The sequence below is a fragment of the Orycteropus afer genome, unplaced genomic scaffold, assembly GCF_000298275.1.
Source record: "Orycteropus afer afer isolate SDZICR_OR568_19922 unplaced genomic scaffold, OryAfe1.0 scaffold00354, whole genome shotgun sequence".
Classification (NCBI taxonomy): Eukaryota; Metazoa; Chordata; class Mammalia; order Tubulidentata; family Orycteropodidae; genus Orycteropus; species Orycteropus afer.
This window is the reverse complement of record NW_006921941.1, coordinates 261,210-275,188: the sequence shown is the minus strand read 5'-3', so window position 1 is coordinate 275,188 and position 13,979 is coordinate 261,210. Positions and strand designations below refer to the sequence as shown.

Genomic DNA, 13,979 nt, shown 5'->3' with positions numbered 1-13,979 from the left:
ATGTAGTGTCCCCTTGTTCTGTTCGAACGACAGCCTCCTGGTCAAGGTACAGATTCCTCATGAGTACAATCAAGTGCTCGGGAATTCCCATTCTTCTCAATGTTATCCATAATTTGTCATGATCCACACAATCAAATGCCTTTGCATAGTCAATAAAACACAAGTCAACATCTTTCTGGTATTCTTTGCCTTGAGCCAAGATCCATCTGACAACAGCTATGATATCCCTTGTTCCACATCCTCTTCTGAATCCGGCTTGAACCTCTGGAAGTTCTCTGTCAATATACTGCTGCAAATGTTTCTGAATTATCTTCAGTAAGATCTTACGTGCGTGTGATATTAATGATATTGTTCTATAATTTCCACATTCTGTGGGATCACCTTTCTTTGGAAAGGGCACAAATATGGATCTCTTCCAGTCAGTTGGCCAGGTAGCTGTCTTCCAAATCTCTTGGCATAACTGAGTGAGTGCCTCCAATGGGGCATCTGTTTGTTGAAATATCTCAATTGGTATGCCATCAATTCCCAGAGCCTTGTTCTTCGCCAGTTCTTTCATTGCAGCTTTGACTTCTTCCTTCATTACTATTGGTTCTAGATCATATGCCACTTCCTGAAATGGATGAAGATCGATCAGTTCTTTTTGGTACAGTGACTCTGTGTATTCCTGCCATCTTCTCTTGATGTTTCCTGCATCATTCAGTATTTTGCCCATAGAATCTCTCACTATTGCAACTCAAGGCTCACATTTTTTCTTCAGTTCTTTCAGTTTGAGAAATGCTGAGCGTGTTCTTCCTTTTTGGTTTTCAGACTCCAGGTCTTTGCACATTTCATTATAGTAATTGGCTTTGTCTACTCGAGCTGCTCTTTGAAATCTTCTATTCAGCTCTTTTACCTTTTCATTTCTTCCATTTGCTTTAGTGATTCTCCGCTCAAGGGCAAGGTTCAGAGTCTCTTCTGTCATCCTCTTTGGTCTTCTCTTCTTTTCTTGTCTTTTTAGTGACCTCTTGCTTTCTTCATGGTTAATGTTCTTGATATCTTCCCATAATTCATCTGGCTTTCAGTCATTGGTGTTCAATGCATCAAATCTGTTCTTTAGATCTCTAAATTCAGGAGGGATATATTCAAGATCATACTTTGGCTCTCTTGGACTTGTTTTCATTGTCTTTAACTTCAAGTTGAATTTGCGTATGAGCAGTTGATGGTCTGTTCCACAATCAGCTCCTGACCTGGTTTTGGCTGAAGAGATTGAGCTTTTCCACCGCCTCTTGCCACAGATGTAGTCAGTCTGGTTCCCGTGTGTTCCATCTGGTGAAGTCCACGTGTACAGCCTCTTTTTGTGTTGTTGAAAAAAGGTGTTTGCAATGAACAAGTTGTTGGTCTTGCAAAATTCTACCATACGAGTTCCAGCATTATTCCTGTCACCAAGGCCAAATTTTCCAACTACCGGTGATTCTTCTTTGTTTCCAACTTTTGCATTCCAGTCACCAGTGATAATTAACACATCCTGATTGCATGTTTGGTCAATTTCAGACTGTAGAAGCTGATAACATTCTTCAATTTCCTCCTCTGTGGCTTTGGTGGTTGGGGCATAAATTTGAGTAACAGTCATATTAATTGGTCTTCCTTGTAGGCATATGGATGTTATCCTATCACTGACAGCATTGTACTTCAGGACAGATCTTGAAACATCCTTTGTGAGGATGAATGCCATGCCATTCCTTTTCAAACTGTCATTCCTGGCATAGTAGATCATATGGTTGTCTGATTCAAAATGGCTAAAACCAGTCCATTTCAGCTCACTAGTGCCGAGGATATCAATCTTTATGCGTTCCATTTCCTTTTTGACAACTTCCAATTTTCCTAGATTCATACTTCGTACATTCCATGTTCCGATGATTAATGGATGTCTGTGGCTGTTTCTCTTCAATTTGAGTGGTGCCACATCAGCAAATGAAGGTCTTGAAAGCTTTTTCTTTTCCATATGGGTAAGGCTGGATTTACTCAGATGTTGCAACTCTTTCCCAGTCTTATTTTGAGAACCTTTTAGCCTAAACGGACTATTCCTAAAGTTGTGTGGTAATGTACCAAACAGTGTTTCTTTGCTATTCATAAGGTTTTCCCTGGCCAATTCTTTGAGAAGTGGACGGCCTCTTCCTTCTTTCTAGTCTGTCTCAGTCTATAAGCTGGGCTGTTACCTGTGCACCAGGTGCATCTCTCTGGCTTTTAAACACCAGAGGCTCAGCCTCAAAACTCACGTCTACATGTCACCACAGTAGGACAAACCAACAGATAAGTTTGTCCTGCTGTTGGAGACCTCTCGTATCACCCCCACCTGGCTGACTGTTCCTCTGTCTGGCTTCCTGGATTTTAATCCCCTTTCTCCTGTTCTTCTGGCCTGCTTCTTTGGGCGTCCCTGAGTTGTCTCTCCTCACCTGTATCCCTGGGGCTGACTGCTCTTCTGTCCGGGTTCAAGGCTTTTATCCCCTTTCTCCTGCTCTTCCGGCCTGCTACTCTGGGTTGGCTTGGTTTTCTCTTCTTCCCTTTATGCCTTGGGCTGATTGCTCTTCTGTCCGGGTTCAAGGCTTTTATCCCCTTTCTCCTGCTCTTCCGGCCTGCTACTCTGGCGTCCCTGCGTTGTCTCTCCTCACCTGTAAGCCTGGGGCTGACTGCTCTTCTGTCCGGGTTCAAGGCTCTAGAATATGGTTATTCCAAAAAGCCACAATCTCTCTTTGTGTCAGCACACTGGCAATTGCCATTTATTATCACCTTTGGGTTTTTTTTAGAGAACTAGTTACATTTGGTCTCTATCAAAAAGTATTAAAATTAAAGACTGGTGGGGCCATATGTTTGGAAGAAAGTGATGAGAACATAGCCCTTTGTAAAAAGTAAATTTTACTTTAAAATACTGGTCTATATCATTTTGTCTCAATACCTCTTGACTCCTGAAGGCTTTGAGTTTTTTCTCTTCTTGATGAAAGCTGATCTATTAAGGACATATACAGTCAAATGAGAAGTAGGTACCAAGAAATATAATCCAGTGCCAATAAGAAGAATTTCAAAGGTTGAATGAAAACATTATGGGATGCTTTTGCCATTCTCTTTTGGTTTTCTTATTCCTATTCTTTGATCTTTTAAGTGTACCTTGACAAAGATATATTATGGCTCAAATTGATTTAAGATCTTAAAAAAAATTATCTTTCATTGTGATGATAGTGTAAAGGTTCTATTACTTTAAAATAACCTACCTCAACTATAAACTTAACCAGCCTTTTCATGTCTTGCAGAATTTCTCCTTTACGTACTCTTTGCTTATTCAACCCCTTCATTTGGTACCAAATTGCTTATAATGTCAGTTATAAAAGGAGTTAGGCCCTCCTTTCCCCTTTCTCCTTGTCTAGAATATTGAATTGTACTTTCCGCTGAGGGATCATCTCAACCCTAACTCTTTGTAACCTTTTTTTAAAAAATTTCTTTTTTTGTTTTTGAAGAATTTAAATCTTCAGAAAAGTTACAAGATTGAATGTCCATATACTTGTCACCTACATACTCCTCATGGCACTTTAGCTTTGTCTCTCTGTCTCTCTCTCTATGTATATTTTCAAAGATGAGCTATATGAAAGAAAGTGGCCTACCTCATCCTATTTCACCTCTAACTACTGCAACCTGTGTTTCCTGATAATAAGGACATTCTCCTATGTAATCACAATATAGTTATCATACTCAGGAAATTTAACATTGATACAGTGCTATCACTTAATATATACCCATATCCGAATTTTTCCAGTTGTTCCAATAATACCCTTTATAGCTGATTTTTCCTGAAATCACGTACAGGCAGTTATAAGCCATAGCATTTAATTTTCAAATCTGTTTATTCTCCTTTAATAGCCCTCAATTTGGGTCCATGTGATTGTGTCCTAATGATTAGATTCAGGTTAATTGTTTTCAGCAGGAAGATTACAAAGGTAATATTATGGTTTTAGTGTATCACATCAGGAGGTACACTATGGATTAAGGTAATCCATATTACCTTATGTAAGTAAGGTCCACCAGATTTCTCCGCCATAAAGCTACCTTTACAGCTTTGTAATTAATAAGTGATCTAAAGTGGTATGTTAGATCATGCAACTACCCTATGTCCTAATAATTTTTCACCCAGTAGTTTTAGAATCCATTGATGGCTCTTTTCTAAATCATTTATTACTATTGGGGTTATAAAATAGTGGTTTTCTATTTCTATCATATCTCCATATTGATTAGTTGACTTTCTTCTGTAAAGAAGAATTTTCCTTTTTCTCCATCTTAATTTGTTTTTAAACTTTTATTTCTTCTTCTTTTTTTTTTTTTTTAGTGCTGATATGGGCACGTAGACTCTTATTTTTATACAGTGGGCTATAGTCCATTCTTCTTTTTTTGATTCTCTAAGTGTTCTAAATTTGGCCAGTGGGAGTCTCATACTTTATCTTTTTGATATGTGTCTCTATCAATTTTTATTTTATTGTTTTATTTTTTTGGGGGGAAGGGAGTAGAAAATATGTTCTAGGTTCACTATGGACCTTCTCTACCCCAGCCCTGGAATCAGCCATTTCTTCAAAGAGCTCTGGTTCCTTTTACAGGAGAATGATATTTAGAAAGTGAGATGTGGGCCTTAGGTATGCTCCTTTTGAGGACAGAGTTATGAAATATTACATGCCACATCAACACACACATTTTTATAAATCACAAGTTAAAGCTGACACTCCTAATTCCAAACTAAAATCACAGATCTCTTCTCCCAGTTCATATTTGTATCTCTCAGAATTCTGGTTCCCATAGTGTCAATATGTTTACTCATTTACCTAATCATTGGACATATTCCAAATAGTTTCAGAATTACTATGCAAATGCCACTAAAAGCAGTAAACTTACTAAGTTTAAGATTTAGTTCAAGTTTTTTCCTTGCAGTATATTCCACTGGAACTATGTAGTACAGAGTACTGTGTTCAAATGTTTCTTAGCATTTTCTTCTTCTTGTGGTTGTTGCTACAGTGATACACAGTTAGGTTCATCTGTTTATTTATATGTATTTTTTTTCAGGGTCCCCTATGCTTATTGAATGTTTTTATTTTTTTGAGTCTTGGCTAGGATTTTGTTGAGAATTTTTGGGTCTGTGTTCATGAGGGATATTAATCTATAAATTTCTTTTTTAGTAGTGTCTATGCCTGACTTTGGTATCAGGGTTATACTCACTTTATAAAATGAATTTGGGAGTATTTCATCCTTTTCTGTTATCTGGAATAGTTTGAGTAGAATTGGTGTCAGTTCTTCTCTGAATGTTTGGTAGAATGCTCCAGTGAAGCTGTTCAGGACTGGGACTTTTTTTTGTTGGTAGTTTTTTAATGACTTGTTCAATTTCTTCTTTTGTTATGGGTCTATTCCTCAATTTTTTGAATATGTAAAATATGAACATGATTCAAAAGATAAAACTATATAAAATATGTATTCAGAGAAATGACATCATCTTTATTCCTTACATCCTGTTCCCTTCCACCCATTGTAAGTAGTCAATATCATTAGGTTTTGGATGTGTGTGTGCATGTGTGTTTACCTTTTCTTACACCTTATACAGCATGATTTTAGATATCTATCTATCTATATTTGCTTTTTCACTTGAAAATATATCCTGAAAATTACTCTGTATCATCAGTTCATAAAAATCTTTCTTGTTCTGTTTTTTTGCTATATCATAATTTTTTCCATTTATTTCCAATATATTTTATTAGAGATAGTGTTTCAACTACATAGCTACAAGAATAGCTAAAAATTAAAAAAAAAAAAAAAACAATGTCAAGTACTGGCAAGGATGCAGAGCAACTGGAACTTTCATATATTGCTGTGGAAATGCAAATGGTCTAGTTACTTTGGAAAACAGCTTGGAAGTTTATTATAAAGAAACACCATATGATCTAGCAATCCTGCTCCCAGGTATTTACCCAAGAGAAATGAAAACTTACGTTCACACAAAAATCTGAACATGAATGTCTATAGCAGCTTTATTCATAAATCACCAGAAACTAGAAACAACCAAAATGTCCTTCAGCGGATGAAGAGATAAACAAACCGGTCCATCCATAATTGGAATATCATTCTGAAGTGAAAAGGCATTAACTACAGACACATTAAGAACACAGAGGAATCTGAAATGTATTATGCTAAATGAAAGAAGTCACTTTCAAAGGCTATTTACTATGTGATTCTATTTATATGACACTCTGGAAAAGGCAAAACTCTAGGGACAGAATACAGATCACTGTTTGCCAAGGGCTAGGCTTCAGGGAGTGATGAAAAAGGGGCATGAGGGAATTTTGGGGCTGATGAAACCTTTTTTTATCTTGATTAAGGAGCTCTGGTGATACAAATGATTAAGTGCTTGGCTGCTAATGGAAAGGTTGGCAGTTTGAACCCATCCAGTGACTATGTGAGAGAAAGACCTGACAATCTGCTTCTGTAAAGATTACAGCCAAATAAACTGTATGGGGCAGTTCTTTTCTATTACATGGGGTCACTGTGATTGAAAGATGACTCAATCCTGGCTAACAACAGCAACAATGATGGTGATTACAAGACTATATGGATTTAGCAGAACTTACAGAGAATTGTCCAAAAAAGGTGAATTTTCTGTATTAAACTTTGAAAAAAAAAGAGGTTAAAAAACCCTGACTTTTTTTTTTTTTTTAAATCCATATAGTTGGAGGTGTATCTTCAGAGTAAGTTCCTAGAAGCAGGATTGTTGAGTATAGGGTTAAGTGCATGGGTAATTTTGTTAGATATTGTCAAATTCTCCTCCATGTATGTTGTACCATTTTCTACATCTCCCACCCCAGCTGTGTATGAGGTGTACCTCTTTCTCTACAAAATACTAAGAGAATATTTCATAAAAGCTTTTGAACTTTTTGCCAGTCTTGTAGATGAGAAATGCTATCTCTGTATAGTTTTAATTTGCTTTCTCTTATTATAGGTGAAGTTGAGTATCTGATCATAAGTTTCATGACTATTTTGTATATTAATATTATTATTATTGGGTAAATTGTCTGTACATGTCTTTTGCCCATTTTTTTCCCCCTCTTTCAATTTTTATGATTTCTTTATATTATTAGGGATATTAGTTCTTTATCTATGATACTGTTATTATTTTTTTCTACTTACTTTTCTTGACCTTAATTTTTCATTCTCTCAGAATATTTATATCTAATACCATACTTTGGAAGGAAGGTTGGGCAATCTACTTCCGTAGTGACACCCAAGGAGAGGTCTCTAATCAGTCAAATCCGACTCGATGGGAGTGGGTTTTAGTGGAATATCATATTTAGTTCTAAATTACCTTTTTTTTTTTTGGCCTAACATTTTGACTTTCTAAGCATGTAGTGGGTCCTCATTGAATAAGACCAATTGAGTGTTTATTTCAGCTTCAAGCAGAGGCTTCTTGAAGAACTGCCCTTTGATTTTAGCCAGGAAACTTTTTGCATGCTTTGATAGAGAGAAGTAAGTGGTCATCCCCCTCCCCCTTATTTTCTTCTGCTTAACAACAATGCAAATATTTGAGCAAATTAAATAGTAGTCTGGGTAGGGTTTTCTTATGAGGAACCCTAATAATTTGTGATAAGCTCATTAGCAAAATCCTATACTTTTTAGGATGGGGCTCTGCTTGAACAATTTCTCTTAGAAAGATCAGCACAAGGCTAGTCCCATGAGGTGGAGGTTAAATATGTCCCAAATGTCCAAACTACCATACCTCTCCATCATCTCAGACATTAACTTCTTCTCCCAGTAATCTCCCCCATCTTAGGGTTCTGTATTTCACTTAACACCTCACAGAACTCACAGACACCCAAGGGATCATCTCACGTAGTAGTGGTGGAGGCTGGCTGGCTGGCGAGTCCCAGGTCTGTGAGTGGGTCTGGAGGATCCTCCCAATTCTCGAGGTTTGATGAACCTTGGTCAGGAGATCAGATGACGGCTGCTGTCCCAAACCCAGGGATGAGATGAGGATTAGCCAACACACAGAACCGGAGCAAGAGGAGGGTGAAACTTCCCAGGAGATTTGTAGGTACACCCTCAAGGAATCTAAGGGTGGTGATTTGAGTTATACCTTACAGCAAGGTAGGACTCAAGATACATTCCACCTGTGTTGCTCCAACAGAAATAACCCGAGTGGATGGCTTTAACAATCAGCAGCTCAAGGCAAATCCCACCACAGAGTTGATTGTCAGTCATTATAGGGAACAACTACTACCAGCTGCCCAGGCAAGTTGACACCCGACCTTAACTACCACACCACCCCAAACAGGCATGGATAATAGGATTTACAATACATTGCTGAATGGAGGACAATGGCTAGAAGGGCCACATCAAGCAATTCAATGCAGGCTCTTATTAGAGTATTATTAAACTCATAGACTTAGAAAATTCTTATACTTTTGCTCATTCTAGTCACTTAGAATCCTAGGCATTTTATTTTATTGGTGTCTCTAATGCTTAGTCTAACTCCATGAAAGCCTATGTCTAAGTGAATTCTCCCTTAATTTTATTCTTCTTTTTTCTGAAGTTTGGAAGCTAAGTAGTTCAGAAAATCACACTGATGAAAAAGTTTCCCAGGTATTTTCTGGCTTCCAGACATAATGTGGGCAGCAACAATTAGTCTTGTGAATGCAAAGGCAGTGCCCCTTCAATGAATCATTTGTTGTTTTCTCCCTGCAAAAGAAAAAATGCCTGGTACATTTTAATGACTTGAGATCCAACTGATGCTCAGAAATGGGCACCAAGTCCGTGCTTTCACCTACCAATACTGAGAAACTATCTTGTATAAAGTGGTAATCAGAAGCATTTTCAAGGTAGAGAGTGACTTAACAAATTGAAAGACATATCTAAATTCCTTGTAAATCTCTATTGTACTCTTTTTGGATGATCTACCTCCTTTGAAAGGCTTCTTAAAAGAAAAGCAAATGGCCAAGTGTGTGTGTGTGTGTGTGTGTGTGTGTGTGTGTATGTTCTGGAACAGTTGTGGAAACAACAGGACTCAGGCACACTAATGCATTTCTGTTTTCATTTTCTTGTGCTGTCTTTATCAGCAGAATAGGCTGATCTCTCCTAGTACATTTGCTACTCTTCTTGAGTGGAAGGGAGCAAGCAACCTTTTCATGGACTCTGTTCCTTTTTTCCTAATGACTATACTTACCCAGCAGTAAAGTTGTAGATTTACTGGGTTTGTTTTCCTCTTTCCCTTCACTAATGAGTCTTTTAAGATAAAATAAACCAAACCCACTGCCATCGAGTTGATTCCAACTCATAGCAACTCTAAAGAACAGAGTAGAACTGCCCCATATTGTTTCCAAGGCTAGAAATCTTTACAGGAGCAGACTACCTCAGCGTTCTCCCATGGGGTGGCTGGTGGGGTCTAGTCTCCAGCCTTTTAGTTAGCAGTCAAATGCCTTAACCACTGAGCCACCAAAGAACCTTTATTTCAAGACAGTATAAATGCTATAACTCATATTTCTTTTTCTTAGTAGGAGGTAGTGATGGTGTTAGAAAGTACTAAATAAATATACCTATTAAAACTTGAAATATCATCTATTTCATGTCAAAATCTCCCTTTTTAACATGAAAGCATTTTTCTTTTCCTTTACTAGAGTAATTTATGCATTACCTTTGTATTTTCTATCTAAACTAAATTGTATTGTTGTTGTTGTTATGTGCTGTTGAGTCGGACCTGACTCATAACGACCTCTCTTTGGGTTTCCGAGGCAGTATCACTACGGAAGAGATTGCCCCATCTTCCTTCCAAGGAGTGGCTGGTGGGTTTGAACCGCCAGCCTTCTGGTTAGCAGTCAAGTGCCTTTAGCCACTATAAAAATGACATCCTGATGTTTTATAAGAATTTTCATAATCAGGAATGTTCATGTTTCTTTTCTTCCTGAACATCTAATATTTCTATTTTCATTCTGAAACTTCCCATCTTCCCTAATAAATATTGTCTACAGAGTCTCATAAGACTTCTTTTCAGATTTTGTGTTTTGTTTTGTATTAATCCTACTTATAGAGCTGCTCTTCTTTTCTAGCTTCCTATCTCCAGACTTTTTTCAGTCAACCTGTACAGTGGCATCTGGTGTATTTATAGGATATAAATTCTACTTAACAGACAAAAATTAAGTATTGCTTTAACTGAAGCTATTAATGTTTATCATATAAATGTGAGCATCACTGTACTGAAACAGATTTGCCTATGTGTTGATATCTAGTGAATACACAATCTCTAGTGAGTGTATGGAAGTGTAATTGTGGAAGAATGCAGTAGTTCCATGACATCTCAATAGTCCATGATATCTACCTCTGGGTATTATAGTTCAGCTCCCCCTAAATTATTTTAATAGCTTGTTATTTAATATATTCAAGTCCTCTTAATTTTTATATAATAACATGCTTTGAGGCAAAGGTAGCTACAGAATTTAAAATCTTACCTACTATTTGATCTTCCCTGAAAATAAATACGTTTGAATTAGCAGAAGGCTTTCCATTCAGAAACTAGATAGGGAATTAGGCAGCTGCTGTCCTTGGTGATGAAATTATTTCATGTGAATTCCTAAGGAAATAAACTAGTTAAAAAAGTAGGATAATTTTGAGTATACTGTTTGTAGCTACTGTTGGTATTGTCATAAATCTATTTGAACTTCTAGAAAAATACAGACCCCAGTATCTTAGTGTCTTGAGTTCCTGACTGCCAGGCAGAGGAAATGTTTAACTATTTTAATCATGTTTCTGTATCTCAGAAAGAAAGCCCTACGAGAGGAAATGACAACGTCCTACCACAAAGTTATCTCTTATCAGTTATAGTCTCAGTCAATAATGATTTGTCAAACTTGGACATGTGTAAAATGCAAGGCCTGTGTTATTTACTTTGGAAAGGAAAAATTAGATGAAGTTGATAAAGAAAGGAGTCATGGCTTTTGTTAGGAGACAGAAACCATTAGAGACAGTCATTGTTAGCTTAGGAAAGTGTCCTTGGACCACTCCCTTGGCCCCTAGCTGAAACCTAAACCTGCTTGAATCATTCTTTGCAACTTCAGGAGAAGGAGGGGGACAACAGGGGAGGAAGAATGAAGACAGCTTTGACAGAGAGTCAGCATTTTAAATGGGGAGCAAAATGTGGATCTTAAAACAGACCTATTTATGTGAGTCAGGAAAAACTGCCTTTTGTTGTGGTATTCTTCCCTCAGCCCCATTGATTTAGATTTTTGTAAGTTCAATTTTTATCCTTCCAAACGTGTAGCATTCCTTCACGTAGAATGCATGTTGCTCTTCTCCTTTTGCCTTTCTGTAGATGTGCTTCTTTTTCATTAGTAGAAGCAGAGAAAACACATCTAGCTCAAAGCAACATGAGTCAGTGCATACTTTACATACCTTTATCCTCACAGCATTCCTCTGGAGGGGTGGGGGGTGCATACTAGTGTTCCTCACAGAAGGGAACATAGAGGGAAAAATGGCCTCTAAATATTAGGTTGTTTTGGGAGTGGAGGTAGGGATTGTGAGCTGAAGCCCCCTTTTGCTCCTCCTTTTCTCATCTAGCAGTACACATACTGCTATCAAAACAGACAGTCATGTGCTAGGAGGACTTAGCCGGATGATGGGTCCAGAGGCTAAGAAAAAATAGAGCCAATACTTACAAGTCAAGGCACTTGGAATAGTTTAAAACTGAGTAAATGCATTGTCAGTGAAGGCAAACATGGATATTCGGATGGATAGATGGGTGGACAGGCTGAACTATTAGTTATGTCTATGCAGAGGAGAGTGTGCCCAAGACTGTACAGAGTTGGCAGACAGTGTTTCTACAAGTGTATTGATATGTTCTGTAAGAATTCTCAGGTGTATAGTAGAGCTGACAAGGGACAAGGTTGTAGTCACTTCTTGAGCACACCCAGCTACCCAGAGGGAATGAGTAGATGAACCTGTGGGCTTGAGACCATAGTCACATCAGACATAAAGCTCAATTGGCATAACATACTACACAAAACGTTGTTCTACCTCCTACCTTGGTGAGTAGCGACTGGGATCTTAAAAGCTGAAAGCAGCCATCTAGATGCAATAATGGGTCTCTCCTCGTCCAGAGCAAAGAAGAATGAAGAAAACCAAAGATTCATGGAAACAATTAGTCCAAGTGATTGGTACACCATGCGATCCTCAGCCTATATGACTATGAGACCAGAAGAACTAGATGGTTCCTGGCTACCACTGTCAACCACTAGGAGGGGGATCTATGTAGGAGATCCTGGATAGAGTGGGAGAACAATATGGAACAAAAATCATTTGGGGAAAAAAAAAAAAGGGACCAGGTTTGCTGGTCTGATAGAGCCTGGTAGAACCACTGAGACTGTGGCCCTAGCTGCCATAGAATGCATGTTGAGTGCATGCTCAGGTCTGGAATTGAACCCATAGCTGTGGCTTCCAGCCAAACAAAAGATAGGCATATGAGGTGGAACATTAGGGAGATACACTCCTTGGAGAGAACAATCATGGGAGAATAGAAGGGCTGTGTATGCACAGGAACATAGCTCAGGGGGCAGGAGTGCATGGAGGAAAGGACACAGGGAAGTGGTAACTATGGGGAAGAAGTGGGAGGGGAGCTGTTGCATTGTAGGAAATTGTAGTCAATGTCATGAGACAAAGTGTGTGTGAGTTGCTGTATGGAAAATGAATTTGCTCTGTAAACTTTCACCCAAATCACAATTAAAAAATAAATAAATAATTAAAAACTGAATAGGATGCTTTCAGAAGATCCTCACAGAGAATAGGTTCAGTTGTAAGCACTTGTTGGACATGATAGGAAGGTACTTTCTTCCCTTTCTAAATGGCTCCATTTAAAAAGTCTCCTCAGATAAACCAATCTTAGTGCATTGGTAAGCAAGCATCTTTTTTTTTCAAGGGATCCATTAACTTATTCCTCACAGATTTCTATGGCAGCTGTTCCTTAACATGTATGTTCATTCTGTAAGGATTGGTCTGACATGTGAATGGGATTTGGCTCTGTCTGAAGAATGGCCAGAAACAGTTGCCTTTTGCGAGAAATTATGGTTCTGGGAAAAAATAAAACAAAAAGACTGCATTAAGAACATGTAAGCAAAGTTATGATTGAATTTGTTATTCAAAATTAGGTGAGAAAATTTCCTTAAGCTTTTTTTTGTGTGTGTAAATGTGTATATGTATTTACATTAACTTTAAGACCATTAATTCTAAGTCAAAGAAAACGTTTAATTTCCTATACTGATCAAACTTTATATATATATATGTTGTTGTTGTTTGCCGTCGAGTTGGCCCCGACTCATAGCGACCCCTCCTTGGGTTTCCGAGGCAGTATCACTACGGAAGTCAGATTGCCCAACCTTCCTTCTGAGGAGTGGCTCGTGGGTTTGAACCGCCAGCCTTCTGGTTAGCAGTCAAGTGCCTTAGGCACTATGCTACCTGAGCTTATACACACACACACACACACACATATATATTTCCTCCTTGTCTTTTTTTTTTTTTCCAGAAGGAAGACTGGGCAGGATGTACTTCCTCAGAAACCCACTGGTTGTTGTTAGGTGCCATTGAGTAGTCTCCGATTCATAGCAACCTTATGTACAACAGAACAAAACACTGCCCTGTCCTGTGCCGTCCTCATAATCCTTGCTATATCTGAGCCCGTCATTGCCCCACTGTGTCAGTCCATCTTGTTGAGGGCCTTCCCCTTTTTTATTGATCTCCGTTTTACCAAGCATGGTATCTTTCTCCAGGGTATTGTTCCTTCTGACAGCATGACTGCAAAAAGGGCAAGGAGGCCACATATTCTGACTTCCTCTAATCCCACAAGAGGAAGACAGGGTTACCAGCAGTAACCCAAGGCCTATTACTGCAAGGCCAGACATGCTGCCTCCCTCCAGCCCTTTCTCCAACCGTTCCTCCCAAAGCACCCA

General features: G+C 38.3%; 1 protein-coding gene across 1 annotated transcript in view; it reads left to right on the top strand.

The window, feature by feature from the left end:
• LOC103207119 (exocyst complex component 6B) overlaps positions 1 to 13,979 on the top strand; it is a gene marked incomplete at its 3' end in the record, with an annotated part of 605,128 nt that overhangs the window by 426,039 nt on the left and 165,110 nt on the right. The gene's annotated exons all lie outside the window — the stretch shown is intronic.